The sequence below is a fragment of the Chrysemys picta genome, chromosome 5 (genome assembly GCF_011386835.1).
Source record: "Chrysemys picta bellii isolate R12L10 chromosome 5, ASM1138683v2, whole genome shotgun sequence".
Lineage (NCBI taxonomy): Eukaryota > Metazoa > Chordata > Testudines > Emydidae > Chrysemys > Chrysemys picta.
In genome coordinates, this window is record NC_088795.1 from 76,361,698 (window position 1) to 76,379,323 (window position 17,626).

At 37.3% G+C, this 17,626-nt stretch overlaps 1 long non-coding RNA gene across 1 annotated transcript in view; it reads left to right on the forward strand.

Moving 5' to 3' along the window:
- LOC135983687 (uncharacterized) overlaps nt 1–17,626 on the forward strand; it is a 161,842-nt gene that overhangs the window by 67,079 nt on the left and 77,137 nt on the right. The window contains exon 2 of the long non-coding RNA XR_010601435.1: nt 4,166–4,306. This is a non-coding gene — a long non-coding RNA (uncharacterized LOC135983687). The remainder of the gene's footprint in view (nt 1–4,165; nt 4,307–17,626) is intronic.

Here is a 17,626-nt window from a genome sequence, read left to right on the forward strand (position 1 = left end):
TCATTTAGCCATTAAATGGCTTTTACACGCTTAAGTTCAGCATTTTCGACAGGAAGAAGTAGGTGGTATGCCATGTTCCATGGAAGATCCATTTACCTAAGTAGGGTGCACCTTTATTGAAATCAGTGGTGTACTTTTTTTGAAACCAGTGAATTACCTTGTATGTAATAAGCCAGTTTTATTCTTGCAGCTAGAAGATTTAGACCACTACCTTATGTAACTGAAACATGTTGTAGAAAACTCAGTACAGACTATATATATGTAGAGAACAGCAATCACCATAAAATGTATCTGCCTATGCAATTTTTTTAAAACTAATTATATATCAAGTTGGTATTGTACAATCAGATTAAGTATTTGAGGGTTTAAATTGTTTTTTACCTAAGAATCAATCTTAATCTTGTAATAACAAACCAAAATAGTGTTTATATTTTACCTTTTGTCAAGTTTATAGTTTTTTATACCCAATGGTAGAACATGTTTTAGCATTTATTTACCCCTCTTTATTAATTAATGTACATCACACATAAAAATGCAAAGTTTTAAAAGAGTGAAGAAAGGAAACTTGCTGTAATTACTTGATGAATTTGAATACCGTCAAATTTGGCAGTCGTACCTACAATCCAGAAACAATCCTGTAACTGTATGCCATCCTTCCCACTCCACTGATTGTGACTAAAAGGGAGTGTTCTCTTCTTCACAATAAGAGGAAATCTCATTTGTTAGACTGACTTTTAATATTCTCTTCGTAAGCACTGCTTCAAGACAAATCACAATGCCAAACACTGGTTTAATGGGAAAAAATGTGACTGAACGTGGGAAAAATGTACTATTTGATAATATGAAGATCATTTTCTTCATCTTCATTACTTTTATGTAACCTATTTTAAAAAAGACTATTGCTAAAGAAATCCGTTTTCTTTGTTGAACTGAGCCCTAAGTCCCCACAGAGTGTTTCCAAGAGGCTTTTCATATTTCATCTTTATACCACAATGGAACATTAAATCTTGTAACTAAATGATTCTCTATCTGCAACGCTGCAGTAGGTTTGACCGTTCCCTCTTCACCCTCATCCAAAGTCATCTGTTTTGTTCCTTCTGACAGTTTAAAATACAAGGGGGAAGATTTGGGGATTTGGATCTGATATCTGTATCCCTGATCCTATACAACTGTGATTTATGGGAAGTTTTCCATTCACTTCACTGAGCATAGGATCAAGCCCTGAGTGACTGGGCAACATGTCCATAAACTTGGTGAATTACTGTGATAGAATATAATGAAAAAATAAGGGATAAGCAATATTTCTCAGCTATGCTTGGCTGGCCTATTTCTAAATTAAGATGATATAAGGTAATATATTTTAGTCAAATGTCTAAATACCCTAGACATATTATATTGACTTGTATAGGAGATTGGAATCAGTTTAATACCGAACAGGCTCACATTTTCATGAAGAAATCCTAGACTTGCAACAGAATGTATCTGATGGTAGGTCCTTATCCATCCAAATTCTATGATTCTCTCAGACGACTGAAATATTTCTATATAGTTTTTGTAATATATTATCTTTTTCAATTGCTGTTCTTATTCACATGGCTAACTAAGCTACGTAACTGATGCAATTCAATAGGGGGTTGGACTAGATGACCTCCTGAGGTCCCTTCCAACCCTGATAGTCTATGATTCAATTCTTTACAGAAGTGCACTGAAGCTACTATCTAAACGTATCAATATTTTCTATCTGGCGATAGGTACTTTACTTTAAAATAAATTAAATTTAAAACATTACATGTGGGAAGGGCGGTCATTTTTAAAAGGCACAGGAGTGGAAACCAGAAGGCTGGGGTTCCATTCCTCGTGTGCCCTTGGAAAGTCATTTATCCTCTGTGTGACTCAATTTCCTATTCTGTAAAATGGAGATGAATCATTCTTATGACAAGGGATTAACTTCTTAATGCTTGTTAAGGATTACTTTATTACTGCTTGTTAAAGCACGTTGAGATCCTGGGCTGGAAGATGCTATAGAATGCAAAGTACTATTTTTAGTATTGGCTTTGTTGAGGCTGGTTTACAGCATGTTTTGCCCCTCATGTGACGCAGGGTTTTTTTAGAGTAGTATGATCCATTTGGTTAAAATGGAACAAAAAGAGGAAAATATTGTTCTATAGCAGATGCAAAAATAGAAGCAAGATCATAACAACCTGCTAGTCAAACATTTTATAAAGCTGATTAACTTTTATTTATATGGCAATATTTCAGCTATCACTATCCTCAGTCCACAATGTTACAATAGGAAAATCTATTTAAACTCCCATTTTATTCCAGGCAACTCAAGTGAATTCTCAAAGGGGAGGCATCTTCTTACAATGGGAAGAAGTAGAGAATTAAGCACAGAATTGCATGTGTGATAGATAATGTGATTTATGGGATTAAATGTTCTGTTGGAGTATTGTGGGTGGATGAAACTAAACACACATTTAAAATAAGGATTACAGAACATAAAAATGCCATATAAAGACAGGACAAAATATCACCTTTGGCCATACATTTTGTTGATGAGAAACATGAGGTTACATCCAGGAGGCTGTTTTGGAATGCAGCACATGGGAAAACAAAAGTAGTGACAAGAAACCTGAGAAGAAAAGAAAATCCTGTGTGCTCCTGGAAGGGCAGATATTCAGTGGGGAATACAGACTTCATTGAAAAGGGCTGTGAAACAGAAGAATTTTGATCCATTATCCCTGGATGAAAAGAGTAGGGAAGAGAATAAGAGTGTAAAGTGTGTGTGTGTGTATCCTAGACCAAAAAAAAAAAAATCAATCCATGTAAAGATGGAGTTAAGTTTCCGGATAAATATCAGTAATTTAAGGGTAAAACACATTGCATACATGTTCTAATTATACCAAAATAAGGTGTTTTGTTAGAGTTAAGGTTACTCTCAAAAGAAATCCAAATACGATAAGGTCAAAATGAATAGTTAGGGCACCCAAACAATCTCAATGTAGCGACACCATGAGGGAGAAAATATAAAGGGGGGGGGGGGGAAAAGTCTTCAAAAATTAGTTCAGTCTAATCTGGGACCACAAACACCTGAATTATAATCATATAGCTCTTGCATAGCATCACATCGAGGTAGAGCTACGGTTGTATGCGTTCGTTAATTGAGCATTTCTTATAATGTTTGAACTTCCTGAGTACGTAATGCATGATTTTTGGATAACTACAACATCCCTGTAATGTGTTTTATCTTACTGGCATGTACTTTGATACTTAACTCCATCCTAAAATAACTTTTGTCTAGGAATAAATCCTTGAATAATTGCTTACTTATATTTTGTATGAATTTATTGATGTCTGATGCTATATACTGGTTGTGGTCTGAATTTAGCAGGATAAAATGGAAGGTTAGGATTGGCTTCTGTCACTGTTGTAATGTGATCTGAGGGAAGATAAGGGTAATTGAAATAAAATATTAATAATTTCATATTTATATTTGTATAAATAGCGTCCAGGTACTTTTACTTTGTTCACCAAAGCCTACTGTGACACAGTTATCCACCAGAACAAACAACACCATCTTTCAAATTGTTTGCTGAGAAAATAAAAACTATGATTTGGAGCACTAGTCTCTTCAGCTTTAAAAAGAGAGTGCACAGTGTATGAATGCCTTATGCATATATGTGGTATTGTTCATAAGTTCCTTGAAACCCCCAAAGGCAGTCAGACTCAGGGATAGAAAGAAAGCTTGGAATCAGTTTTAGCTGAGAGAAAAGAGGATAATTATTACACTGACTCCCAATTTCTTTTATTCAGAATGGAAATCCATTAAGTAGCACATATGGTGCCAGATCCTCAGCTGGTATAAATCCGCTTCATGGGTTTCAATGGGGCTATGCCAGTAAATCAATATTGACTTATTTAGAAGGAGAATGAGAGAGGTCTGTAAGAGGTTTTAGAAATCTTTGTATAATCATTTGCTGGGAGCAGAGGCAGGAAAGTTGAAGGTGATGTATTAGCAGCAGAATGAGAAAGGAGAAAATAAAGATTATAGTAACTAAACAAACACAAAATAGCTGTCTGGAAATTTAAAGGGAGATGCATCGAAATATTGTCTGTGGCTACAATGCCTTCGGAAGAAACTGAATGTCACTCATTTTTTTTAAAGATTTGAGATGAAAGGACTCAAAATACAGCAACATGAGGTTATGTAAGAAGAATCTGACTGAGAATTGGAGATCCAAAAGATGGTGTACATGGACACAAATAACCAGACAGAACTAAATTTGACTTAAGTACATCTTGTCAGGTCAGTCACATTTTTCTGCTGTCTGTGATTCAGAAGTACAGGTATTTGGGATCTAGTATGTCTTGTTTTAATATCTACAGCATATGCTGAAACAGCTTTTTAATTTTAGACTTGTGGTAAGTTGCTATATAGTAAAATAATTTGAAGTTCAGATATTCTAGAAGGAGGATATATCTGGAAAACAGTAATTCTGAAAGAAAACTAATGGTTGTTGTCATTTAAATAGTTATTAGCTTGCCATGTGGTACTGTGGCAAAACCCCAATATTGTTTTTTACTTTGGGCCACATTATGTCATTGGGCAGGGAGATGACTGCTCCTCTCCTTAAGACTGATGAAAATTCACCTAGAACATTGCCTTAAGTTATGGACATATCAATACCAAAAAGACAGATGTAGATAGCAGGAAATTCAGCAGAGAAATAAAAATGTAGAAAGATCTTGACTTATGTGGAAAGAAAGTCTTACTTAGAGGGAAGAAAAAACATCTAAATATATTTAGGTGAGCAAATGATGAATGGAGAGAGAAGTTTCTACAAATACCTGAAAGATGAAAACCCAGCTGAAGAAGAGGAAATTTTTTATGGTTGTCCAAGGGAGTAGATCTTGGAGTAACTTGTATGAAATTAAGAAAGGGAAAACAGACTAAATATCAGTGAATTTTTACAAATGATGAAGCCTGAGAAATTGTCTTTCTTGGAAAGTGGTGGAAATGCCCTTGTTTTTGATCATTTTATAATGGGCAATATAGCCCAGGAGAATATAGTGAAGGAAACCATTCTGCATCAACAGGGAGATGGACTAGATGACTTAAGAGATCTTACTTTGTTTTGTAAAGCACGTAAATGAGGAAATGACTAGGATTTTAAGGACAACCTAGGTAAAGATTGTTTTTTCCATAAGAAAAAACAATGAGTTTTTCATGGTGCACAGCCCTTCCAAGCACTCTCTTCCTTGTTTGGCCCTACATAAGACATAAGTGCCATAGCTGTCATCCGAGCCTTGGCGTAAAGTACAGGATTATCTTGCTAGATCTTCAAGATCATGCCTAAACTGAGTGGGCTATGTTGAGTTCTGCTGTTTTGAAATATGTAGTGAGGCATTCTTACTTTGTATTCTTTGGAAGATACTCTGGATACTTTAACAACAACGTATGTTTCTACTCATATGTCTATTTACTAAGTTCACAGTGACTTGTTGGAAATTGGCAGGTATGTTTCAAGTTTAGTGGTCATGAAAAGTATCTAATTTTGGAACGCTTCACAGACTAGCTCTAACATGTCAGTATTGTCTATAAATAGCAGATATGCAAACAGGCTATGCACCACCCGCAAAAACCCGAGTAAAACCAAAAGCCTTTACATGTGTTCACAATAACATGTTTTGCCTATTTCATCCTGAAGTATGTATAAGACTTCCATGAGAACCAGGTCAAATTCAGAGGTGATAGAAATGGTGATGTATGTTGTATGTGGTTTATAATGTAAGAGCCATCAGTGACTGTACAAAGAAAATATATCTTGCATACAGATGGCGGTATAAGAGGGAATATAATTTTAAGATAAGGGTGCTTTGTTACCTATAGTTAAAGTAAATAAACTGTAAGTTTTGGGCCCATTTTGCCTAAAAGACTGAAGATTTAGACAAAGATTTTCAAATTGAATACTTGAGAAGTTATTCTCCCACATCCATGTTTAGGCACCTAAATTTTGCCTTGTATTCGAAGGGGCTGATCATCTAAAGCTCCCATTACCTTCGTTGAAATTTGTGGGTGCTCACCAATTTTGAAAATGAGACCATTTCTATTTAAACATGTAAATATTGATTTAGGAATGCAACTGTAGCACCCTGTTCTGAAAGTACAACGTCTTGCTTACAACACTTCTGCTAATTTATCCTAGGTTGATGGATGCTTTTTTTGTAATAGTGTTATGCTATTGACTCATATTAAGCTTGTGATCTGCTATGACCCCCAGATCCCTTTCTGCAGTACTCCTTCCTAGGCAGTCATTTCTCATTTTGTATCTGTGCAACTGATATTTCCTTCCTAAATGGAGTATGTTGTACTTGTATTGAATGTTATCCTATTTACTTCAGACCATTTCTCCAGTTTCTCCAGATCATTCTGAATTTTAATCCTATCCTCCAAAGCACGTGCAACCCCTCCTTATCCCTACTAGAAATACCTTGCCTAATGCATCCCAAGACCGCATTAGTTTTTTTCACGGCCACGTCACATTGCCGACTCATAGTTATCCAGCGATCAACCAGGACTCCGAGGTCCTTCTCCTCTTCCGTTACTTCCAACTGATGCGTCCCCAGCTTATAACTAAAATTCTTGTTGTTTATCCCTAAATGCATAACCTTACACTTCTCGCTATTAAATTTCATCCTATTACTATTACTCCAGTTTACAAGGTCATCCAAATCTCCCTGCAGGATATCCCGATCCTTCTCCGAATTGGCAATACCTCCCAACTTTGTGTCGTCCGCAAACTTTATCAGCCCACTCCTACATTTGGTTAGGTCAGTAATGAATAGATTAAATAAAATCGGACCCAAAACCGAACCTTGAGGAACTCCACTGGTAACCTCCCTCCAACCTGACAGTTCACCTTTTAGTACGACCCGCTGCAGTCTCCCCTTTAACCAGCTCTTTATCCACCTCTGGATTTTCATATTGATCCCCATCTTTTCCAATTTAACCAATAATTCCTCATGCAGTACCGTATCAAACGCTTTACTGAAATCAAGGTATATTAGATCCACCGCGTTTCCTTTATCTAAATAATCTGTTACTTTCTCAAAGAAGGAGATCAGGTTGGTTTGGCACGATCTACCTTTTGTAAAACTGTGTTGTAATTTGTCCCAATTGGCATTGTCCTTAAGGTCCTTAACTACTTTCTCACATACATAGCCACACTTCATAACTTCACATACAATGATAGCACATACAATCCAATGAGATATTAATGTCTAGCAGAGCATGACTTTTAGAATGATACCTCACAAGGCATACTTTGTATAAAACATCCTAATTACTTGACAGTGGTGAATAACGGGGTGCCAGGGTGTCACAATTACCTTCATCAATGATTTAGATATTGAAGAGACCCCGAACTGATCCCTGCAGGACCCCACTTGATATGCCTTTCCAGCTTGACTTTGAACCACTGATAAGTACTCTTTGGGAACAGTTTTCCAACCAGTTATGCACCCACCTCATAATAGCTCCATCTAGACGGTATTTTCCTAGTTTGTTTGAGAAGGTCATGCGAGACAGTATCAAAAGCCTCACTAAAGTCAAGCTATACCACATCTACTGCTTTTCCCCTTATCCACAAAGCTAGTTACCCTGTCAAGGACGGTTATTAGGTTTTGACACAATTTGTTGTAGACAAATATCCATGCTGACTGTTACTTATCACCTTATTATCTTCTAGGTGTTTGCAAATTGATTGCTTAATTATTTGCTCCATTATCTTTCTGGGTGCTGAAGTTAAGCTGACTGGTCTGTAATTTCCCGGGTTGTCCTTATTTCCCTTTTTTTATAAATTGGCTCTATATTTGCCCTTTTTGAGTCCTCTGGAATCTTTCCTGTCTTCAATGATTTTTCAAAGATAATTGCTAATGGCTCAGATAGCTCCTCAGTCAGCTCCTTGAGTATTCTAGGATGTATTTCATCAGGCCCTGGTGACTTGAAGACATCTGATTTGTCTAAGTAATTTTTAACTTGTCCTTTCCCTATTTTAGCCTCTGGTCCTACCTCGTTTTCACTGGCATTCACTATGTTAGATGTCCAATCGCTACTAAACTTTGTGATTAAAAACTGAAACAAAAAAGTCATGATGTACTTCTGCCACTTCCACATTTTCTGTTATTGTTTTTCTCCACCTCATTGAGTAATGGGCCTACCTTGTCCTTAGTCGTCTTCTTGCTTCTAATGTATCTGTAAAATGTTTTCTTGTTACCTTTTATGTCTTTAGCTACTTTAATCTCATTTTGTGCCTTCTAATTGTATCCCTACATACTCGTGTTATTTGTTTATATTCATCCTTTGTAATTTGACCCAGTTTCCACTTTTTGTAGGACTCTTTTTTTTTTTGAGTTTCAGATCATTGAAGATCTGGGTAAGTCAGGGTAGTCTCTTGCCATACTTCCTATCTTTCTTATGCAGTGGGGTAGTTTGCTCTTGTGCCCTTAATAACGTCTCTTTCAGAAACTGACAACTCTCTTGAACTGATTTTCCTCTTAGAATTGCTTCCCATGGGATCTTACCTACAAACTCCCTGAGTTTACAACAGTCTGCCTAGGATGGTAAGTAAAGCTATTTAAAAAAAAAAAAAAAAAAAAAAAAAAAAAAAGCTTTATAGGTAAAGACAAGAAATGTTACAAAATCAGAGTAATGGGTCAGGAAGATGATCTTAGCAGCAGTATTTTGGATGGGTTTGAGATGGGTGAGGTTGCAGTCATAAAGGCCAAAAAGGAGAAGGCCACAGTAGTCTGGAAATGAGATAGTTAGAGCTTGGACAAGAGTTTTAGTAGTGTAGGTAGAGAGAAAAGGTCAGATATTGGATTTGCCTTACTTTCTGTGAAAGAGGAATCCTAGAAATGTAGGGATGGAAGGGAACTTGAGAAAACATCAAGTCCAGCCCCCTGCACTGTGGCAGGACCAAGTAAACATCTCTGACAGGTGTTTGTCCAACTTGTTTTTTAAGTACTTCCAATGATGAGGACTTCATGACCTCTCTTGGAAGCCTATTCCAGAGCTTAACTACCCTCGTAGTTAGAAAGTTTTTCGTAATAGCTAACCTATATCTCCCTCACTTCAGATTAAACCCATTGCTACTTGTTCTGCCTTCAGTGGACATGGAGAACAATTGATCATTGCCCTCTTTATAACAGCCCTTCATATAATGGAAGGCTGTTATTAGGTCACCCATCACTCTCCTTTTTTAAGGCTAAACAGGCCTAGTTTTTTCAACCTTTCCTCATAGGTCTGGTTTTATAAATCTTTTATCATTTTTGTTGCTCTTCTCTGGACTCTTTCCAATTTGTCTGCCACCTTCCTAAATTGTGGTGCCCAGAATTGGACATGGAACTCCAGCTGGGCCTTCACCAGTGCCGAGTAGAGCAGGACAACTACCCCCTATGTCTTACATACAACACTCCTGTTAATATACACAAGAATCATATTAGCCTTTTTTGCAGCTGCATCACATTGACAACTCCTATTCAGTTTGTGGTCCACTGTAACCCTCAGATCCTTCTCAGCAGCACTACCACCGAGACCGTTATTCCCCATGTTGTAGTTGTGTGTGGAGAAGGAAGATAGTGTGAGTTCAGTAGAGTAGTGGAGAGGGGAGCTTAGATTTGAGTCCTGCAAAATTCAAGTTGTTGCTCTGCAGCAGCAGTTTTGCTTTTTAAACAAATCTCGAGTGAAACCATCTTTCCTTTGTGTAATAGGGTCTAACTGAATATGCTGCCCTCTAGGAGTTCTCAGAAATTAGGTGACATCTCAGGTAATTTTGGTTTACATTGGTATTAAAAAAAATGTATGAGATGGATTAGAAAGTATTCTCAGAAAAAATTAAGAAACCTAATAAAGTAATGAAAGGCAAACATTATTGCTTTGGCAGAGATTTAATGACTGAATGATGGCATATCCTCTAGAAACTATAAATCCTATAGCAGGTAAATGAACTTACCTTTTGGTGAATGCAATGCCAAAACAAACTCAGTTGAAGTGGATGCCTATTCCCTATCAGATAATAAATTATTGAAGTGAAGCCAGAAAGACAATCAAGCTAACCACAACACCAGACCTTTAAACAATTACGTTCTTCTATTGTATAGAAGTTCATATTTTGCTGATGAATTGACTTTAATCTATTTTGATGTTTTATTCACATTACACCTTTTGATTATGGGTTCACAACATAAGCAGCTGATTTAAATGACAACCTGGATACCAATAAACATCAAAACATAGAAACCAAGGTTTTAACTCTGCTTGAACTAGTGTATTGTAGCTCTTTTTCACATTGCAGCTAAAAACTGATATGAGAAGAGGAGCTTCTAAATACAAGCACAGGACAATTATTGTGATCAGCCATCTTCTCATATTTTCAATCAAGAGTTCATTTTGTTAACCTTTTCCTATGCCCAACCAAGACTCTGCCATTCTCTTCTTGAGTAGACAGTAAATGAAAATTCACCTGGCGGTCATAGGATATTATTTCATTAATTTCTATAGTGTCTATCACCATGGCAGTCTGGGTGTTTCCATTAAAAAATAAAAACAGCAATTATGTATGCCTTTTGGCAAACTTAAATAAATTGGGCCCTTCATCATGCCATGAAAGTCATTAGTCTTAGGTTCTGATAGACAACAAAGACAAATGTATTCCAAAGGAGAGGGTCTGCAACTCAAAGAACCCTGTCTGAATCTCCTGTCACTTACACCAGTTTTGCAGTAGTGTAATTTTCATTGAATTCAGTGACGTTATTCCTGGTTTAAATGAAAGGAGGATCTGGCCTGGAGTGTTCAAAGCATCTGTACTTATCGTACAAGGCTTCCAGATGATCTTAACTGCAGAAATAGGCTTTAGATTGGGTTCCAGATAATTCAGGGGATTAAATTATCGCCAGCAATACAAACTGCATCCAGATATAAAAATGAAGCCAATTCTGACACTTAAATGCAGGTGTTATTCATTCACAGCAGTCTGCTTCACTTAGGAAGTAGGTAGCTGCACTCTGAACCCACTGGTGCCTCTTGGTGGACTTCAAGGGTAGACCTAAACAGAACTCATTACAGTTCTAATTTAACTTGGAAGGAACTTTTATGTAAGCTGAGAGTTAGTTGTTGCAAAAGTATGGAAAACCATTGCAAGGCCTGTATCTGAGAGGAAATGTTACAGTTCCTTGTCTAGCATATTGGGTAAAATACATAGTGGGCCACCCCTATCTGAGGCCATAAGACTCATGGGAAAAGGTTATAGAGGACTCCAGGCTACATACATACCGTTTTGGTTAAAGGTGATTATGTAGTACACCCTCAATAGGAGTTGCAAACCCCTCTTTCACCCTCACATTCAAATCAAATGTAACTCTCTCCAACAAGAATTACTTCAAACTTATCTGGGTTGAGAGGTAGCCTGTTTGCTTACATTAGGATTCCTATCTCAATTAGACAGTGGGAGTGTAATGAGATTATAGAAACTAGGTTTAAAAAAAGCTGAGTCTTGCTAGCAGATTGATGCTGCAGCCGAAAACATTCCATGATATCTCCTTAGCGGCTTCCCATACACATGGAAACTTACAGAATTTTACCTGCAAGAGCCCTCAAGGATGATGAGCAGTTGACCCAGCACTACCCCTTTGGCATATTTTGAAGATGAAGAAGTGATTCCATTGAAGGTCCATTCTGACAACTCTAGCAAATACCCATAGGTTATCAAGTATCAGAGGGGTAGCCGTGTTAGTCTGAATCTGTAAAAAGCAACAGAGGGTTGCATCTGAAGAAGTGAGGTTCTGACCCACGAAAGCTTATGCTCCCAGTACTTCTGTTAGTCTCAAAGGTGCCACAGGACCCTCTGTTACCCATAGGGTAGTAGATTATAGATCATGGTCATCAGTATTAGAAGCTGTTGACAGATATACAGAATAAGCATGGGCCCATTAACCTTGTTCATGAATAAAATGAAATAATCAACGATAAAAATCACTACATTCTCAGTTTTATACCCAGAGGATATTAAAAAATGGCTAATAGCTATAGGCCAGAGTATCAAAATACCTGAAATGCCCATGGGTGGCTCATAGGCCCATGTTTTGAAGTATCTAAATACTTGTGGAATACTTATTAAATTTCTAGCCAGAACTAGTTGTGGTTTCATCTAGCAGTTCTGCTCTGTCCAGTTCTGATTTGAGCCTTTTCAAGTGACCACAGACAAAATAAAAATTGTCACAGATTTACACTGGTGTTTTTTCTGCTATTTAGGGCCAGATTATGCTGCTCCTAAATCACATTGGGCAGTAGTTGCTCATGTGACTAGTCCCTGGTGAGGTAAATAACTGCTCACTAATGTGAGTAAGAGGGTCACAATACAGCCTATAGTGGTCTCCCCTGTCCCAGGCCGATTTTGTTACCAATTGCAAAGAAGACAATTTTGAGTGGGTATTATGAGGAAAAATACATTAAAGATTGTAAAGCACTCAGATACTACAGTACTACAAATTAAACAGATGAGCAATTTTGGGGTGAAACTTCCAGTTTCAGAGGAAATAATTCCCCAAGATGTTTCTTAAAAATACAGAGTATTTTCTGGCTCTCCACTCAATAATCAGTGATCAGACAAGCAGGAAACGCAATGAAAATAATACAAGGAAACCTTTTCATCAACACCCATCCCTAAAGCTTCATCCAGCAAGTCATTGTTTTGCTTTTCTAGGGGACTGTTCACAACACAGCCAATGTGGGAATCTCTGATCTTAAACCAAGCCAACGAATAATATTTTCAAACTGACATAAGCATGTTAAGTATTGCCAATTTCACCTCTATTAAAATATATTTCTTCTTTTTTAAGAACTGCATGTTTATATTACAAGCTAGCGCGCGCTTGCTCTCTCTCTCTCTCTCTCTCTCTCTCTCTCTCACACACACACACACACACACACACACACACACACACACACACACACACACACACACACACACACTTCATTGCATATACTGGATGTGAGGTAACTCAATGGATACCAGCACAATATGACAAACACAGAAATTGTTTATGCAGTGCATCAGTACATAGCTGAGTCTTTAAAGTACTATTTTGAATGGATCCAATAATACTCTGGGTACACCATCACTTTGTATTACTAAACCCTCAGATCTCTCTTCTTGGTGTAAAATGATGTTTTACCAATATTATCATATTTTAGCTTATAAGGAGGAATTGGCTTGCTTTATGTTTCTAAGACGAACTGGCCTTAACTGTCCCTTTAAAAATGATTGCAACACTTATTCTGGTTTGAAAGGAAATATGAAAAGGAGTCTAATTAACCTTAAGGAGTGTAAATCACACAACACTGTATTTGTTTAAGTAGTCAGAGTTACGTGATAGGGAGGAGGCAGGATATCCTAATCATCAAACACTTTCCCCTATAATTACGGGCCCTCATCAGCACATTGTGCTCACTCTTTACTCAAGCAAATCTCTCACCAGCTTCAATGGGAGTTTTGCCTGAGGAAGGACTGCTATCCTGTGCCGTGCAATAATGATCACACCATGATCTCTGTATATGTTGTGAGTGCATAGATAGAAAAGAAGCATCAGAATTCACCCTAACACTAGTTTCCTCTGTATTAAACTAAATAGTTTATGAAATGTGACAGGCATTTTCAGGGATTTCTCAAAGCCTTGGCTATTGCTGCTATCTGCCTGCAGCAAGTTGGGTTTACCAGTATGGAACACGTAGCCTCTCCCCTCTGAAGCACAGTGGATAATGGTGAGCATGCAAAATAATGAGACAATACTGACGTCCATTGTGGGGTAGAGATGCCTCTTTAAAACCTTAGCTGATGTTTCTAGGTTGCTTCACTTCCACCAGCGCAAGCCTGTTGAAAGCACTTGAGTAGGATGGCTGCTACGGGCATTTTAAGCAACCTCTCACCTAACCTGCTCAGGGCAAGTCTAATCAGCTTGGCACTGAAAATGGCTGCCAGAGATCATCCATGTTGACTCCCAATATTGTTAATACCAGTAAAGGTTAATTGGTGCTGGCAATAGTGGCATTTTTTTTTAAAGATCCCTAGTGTAGACAAGTTTATCGACTTCAGTAGTATTGCTCTAGATTTACAGCGGTCCAACTGAGAGAAAAAACTAGCCCATTTACTCCAGAAGATCTGCCATTCAGCCTAACTGAATAACTAGATATAAAATTCAAGCCCAAAGTTTAGTTATGAAATTACTTTTCAGCCTCTGAAGAACATAGCAAATCACATAGGCTATGCATGTTTATATTTTCACCACTCAGCACAACTACAGTAGGAGTCATCTGAATCCGTAATGAGAGAATAGAATAAAATAATTTAAAAAAAAAGACTACTCTGTCTTTGCTCTTATTTCTGGTGGGAAACAATGCCTTTGACACCTACCTATCTAAAATTGCAAAGCCAAATTCTTCCTAGAGGCATGTACATGTGCAACCACCATTGACTGCAATGAGAGGTAAACATATATATCTGAGAAAAGACTTCATCCCTCGTTATAATATATTGTTCAACACTCACATTTTCTCTTTCTCTCGCACACGCACACATTTCAACTACAGGCAGAACAATAATGTCCTCCTTGAAGAGCTGCAGTGATTTTTTTTTTTCCTGCCACTGTCTGTTGTTGCTTTCTTGAGCAGCTGCTTTGACATACTGTGGTATTTCTTTCTCTCAGCTTCTTTTAAAAAAACCCCTCCTTTTCCCTAAAGTTGACATTTGAGTTATATATACCCATATCTGCACATTTTAGACAACTTGATGTAGATCTATTTACTTAGACCAAACTTTGGGAGTCCAAAATTAGGCTTTTAAATCCATATTTATCCACCTAAATATAAATGTCTTTTTTTCAGATAGTGCCAAGCACCCATGAATCACACTGAAGCCAAAGGCAAATACAGGTGTTCAGCAACTTTTAAAATCAAAACACTCTTATTTAGCAGCCTAAATATGGATTTAGACACCCAGTTTGAAAATTTTGGCCTGAGTGCTCATATATTACAAGGAAAGATTCTCTGCGGTAAGGCATTTCCAGTGCATCATGTTGATACTCCTTCATTCCATTCCCTTCTATATTGATGCGAGTAGCCTTCTTTGCTGGTGCTTTGCTGTTCTCCCATTCTTTGTTGATTCTGGTTACTCCATGTTGATGCTATTTTCTCCTTGCACTCCATTAATGCACCGTTACTCTCCTAGTTATTGACAGAGAGTGATGACTTTAACTCTAGCACTATGATGCCAAAAATAGAGCCTGTGAAACTTAATTCATATCATTGTAGATATCAAATTCCAGGAAAGCAGCTTAAAGTACAACTTGTATCTTACTGACCTGTTTTTTATTGTTAATCTGAGCTTGCTCCTGGAACTGCTCTTTAATAGATAATGCCCACTTTTAAATAATACCTAATCAGTTTTCCTTTCTCTGATGATAAATTGCACTAGCCCAGTGTATTGTCAGTGACTGTAAGAGAATGTTTATATATATATCATTAGAGTAACCATTTCCTAAAGAGTGGCTCCCAAAGAAGAAGAGACCAAAAAAGTTGATTTGATTTGAAATCAAGGACAAAAAGTATGCCATTAAGGCACCCAGTGTGCATTGTGGTGTTGAGTAGAATTGGCTTATTGTAGGACTTCATTTCTGTTGGAAAATTAAACAAATTCAAAGTATACATTTTGTGTGTTTATAGACTTACTGTTCTCACAGTGAGGGAGATCAGATTCTTGCTTTTGTTAAACTTAGTGCTATTAACAATTACTACTAAAAATTTATACTTGTTACAATTTAAGACAAATTGACAAAGACGTTGTGTTTTAGTTATAATGTATTATTCAAGATGGAGGGTAACTGAGACAATCCCAAATTTTCAGTCTGTCTTTTCACACTTTGGATCACGGTTCTGTCCCAGTTTTAATATTACTGACTGTGTCTAATAACTAGATAACTATAGGTTTCAGAGTAGCAGCCGTGTTAGTCTGTATCCGCAAAAAGAACAGGAGTACTTTTGGTACCTTAGAGACTAACAAATTTATTTGAGCACAAGCTTTCGTGGGCTAAAACCCACTTCATCAGATGCATAGAATGGAACACACAGAAAGAAGATATTTATACATACAGAGAACATGAAAAGGTGGGAGTAGCCATACCAACTGTAAGAGGCCAATCAATTGAGATGAGCTATCATCAGCAGGAGTCTGCTTGGTAAAAAATGTCCTTATATATCCTTGGGCAGTGCCACATACATCATCAACACTTAAAAAATAATAATGGTATTGTAATTTATCAACTTAGTAATGGCAAGTGATAATTTCCTAAATACATAGAAATATTTATGTAAAAAGTCAACTTTCCCTCTTTGTTTACTCATTTCCTTTTACGTTTATAAGGTCTGTGTCCAACACTACTTCACTGACCTAAAAGGATCAGTTCAGATTTACATAGGTGTCACTGAGACCAGGAAATGGCCTTTAGTATTGAATAGTAAATTAGGAGATTTAAGTCTAATACCTTATTACATGGGCTGAGGTAGGTAGGTTCCGGTCTTGGAAAATTTCATTGCTGAGGTTTGAATAGGCAAATATCAAAAGGCGTGTGGTGATTCAGATAGAATCCATCTCAAATCAAAGTTCAGGGAGCTTAGATAAAAGGCTTCAGTTTTGTCCTGTCTTCATTGTAGGTATATCCAGGTGTTCTATTTTTTCAAAAATGTAATTGGTCAGTGTTTAGATAGAAGGTTCTGGTTTTGCCCCATTTTTGTGACACTAGCTCATTTTAGGTAGACTCTTCATTACTGAAATCGACAGGCCAAGTGTAATGATTATTTTAAGTGTTGATCTGTTGTGGTAATATCCCTCTACTTATGCTTTTAAATGCATTAAAATGTTGTAAGATTAGAAACTATGATTGCATTTAATTGGTTAGTGATGGCTGCAGGTCAGAATTATACGTGAGGCACCTTAATTCCCACTGCATCCATAACTGACCATGTACTCATTCACTAAGGGCTCTTTTAAAAGTGTCCTCCCATGATTGATAAGTAACTTCACAAAATATAGGGACTTCCTCAAGTGCTACTGCTTTGGGGCACCTTACAGAAGTGTACATTAACATAGCCTATGGCACTGGAGTAGCTGTCATACATGAATCCTTCTTATTGAAGATGAATGCACTATGCTGGTTGTTAATAGCTGTGAATGGCACAGAGCATTGGGATGAGGGACATTTCATACTTGGATTTGATCTTATTTTTCTGAGTGGGACAATTCCTGTTGGAAAACCACCACTGGTACTCAAGTGGGTAATTCGACTTCTCTGACTGAGCAGAATCATTAGTAGAGCCCTACAAAATTCATCGCCATGAAAAATGCATCACGGACTGTGAAATCTGGTAACCCCCACATGAAAACTGGTGTTTTGTGTGCTTTTACCCTGTACTAAACCAATTTCATGGGGGAGACCAGCATTTTTCAAATTGGGAGTCCTGACCCACGAGGGAGTTGTAGGGGGGTCACAAGGTTATTTTAGGTTTCAGGGTAGCAGC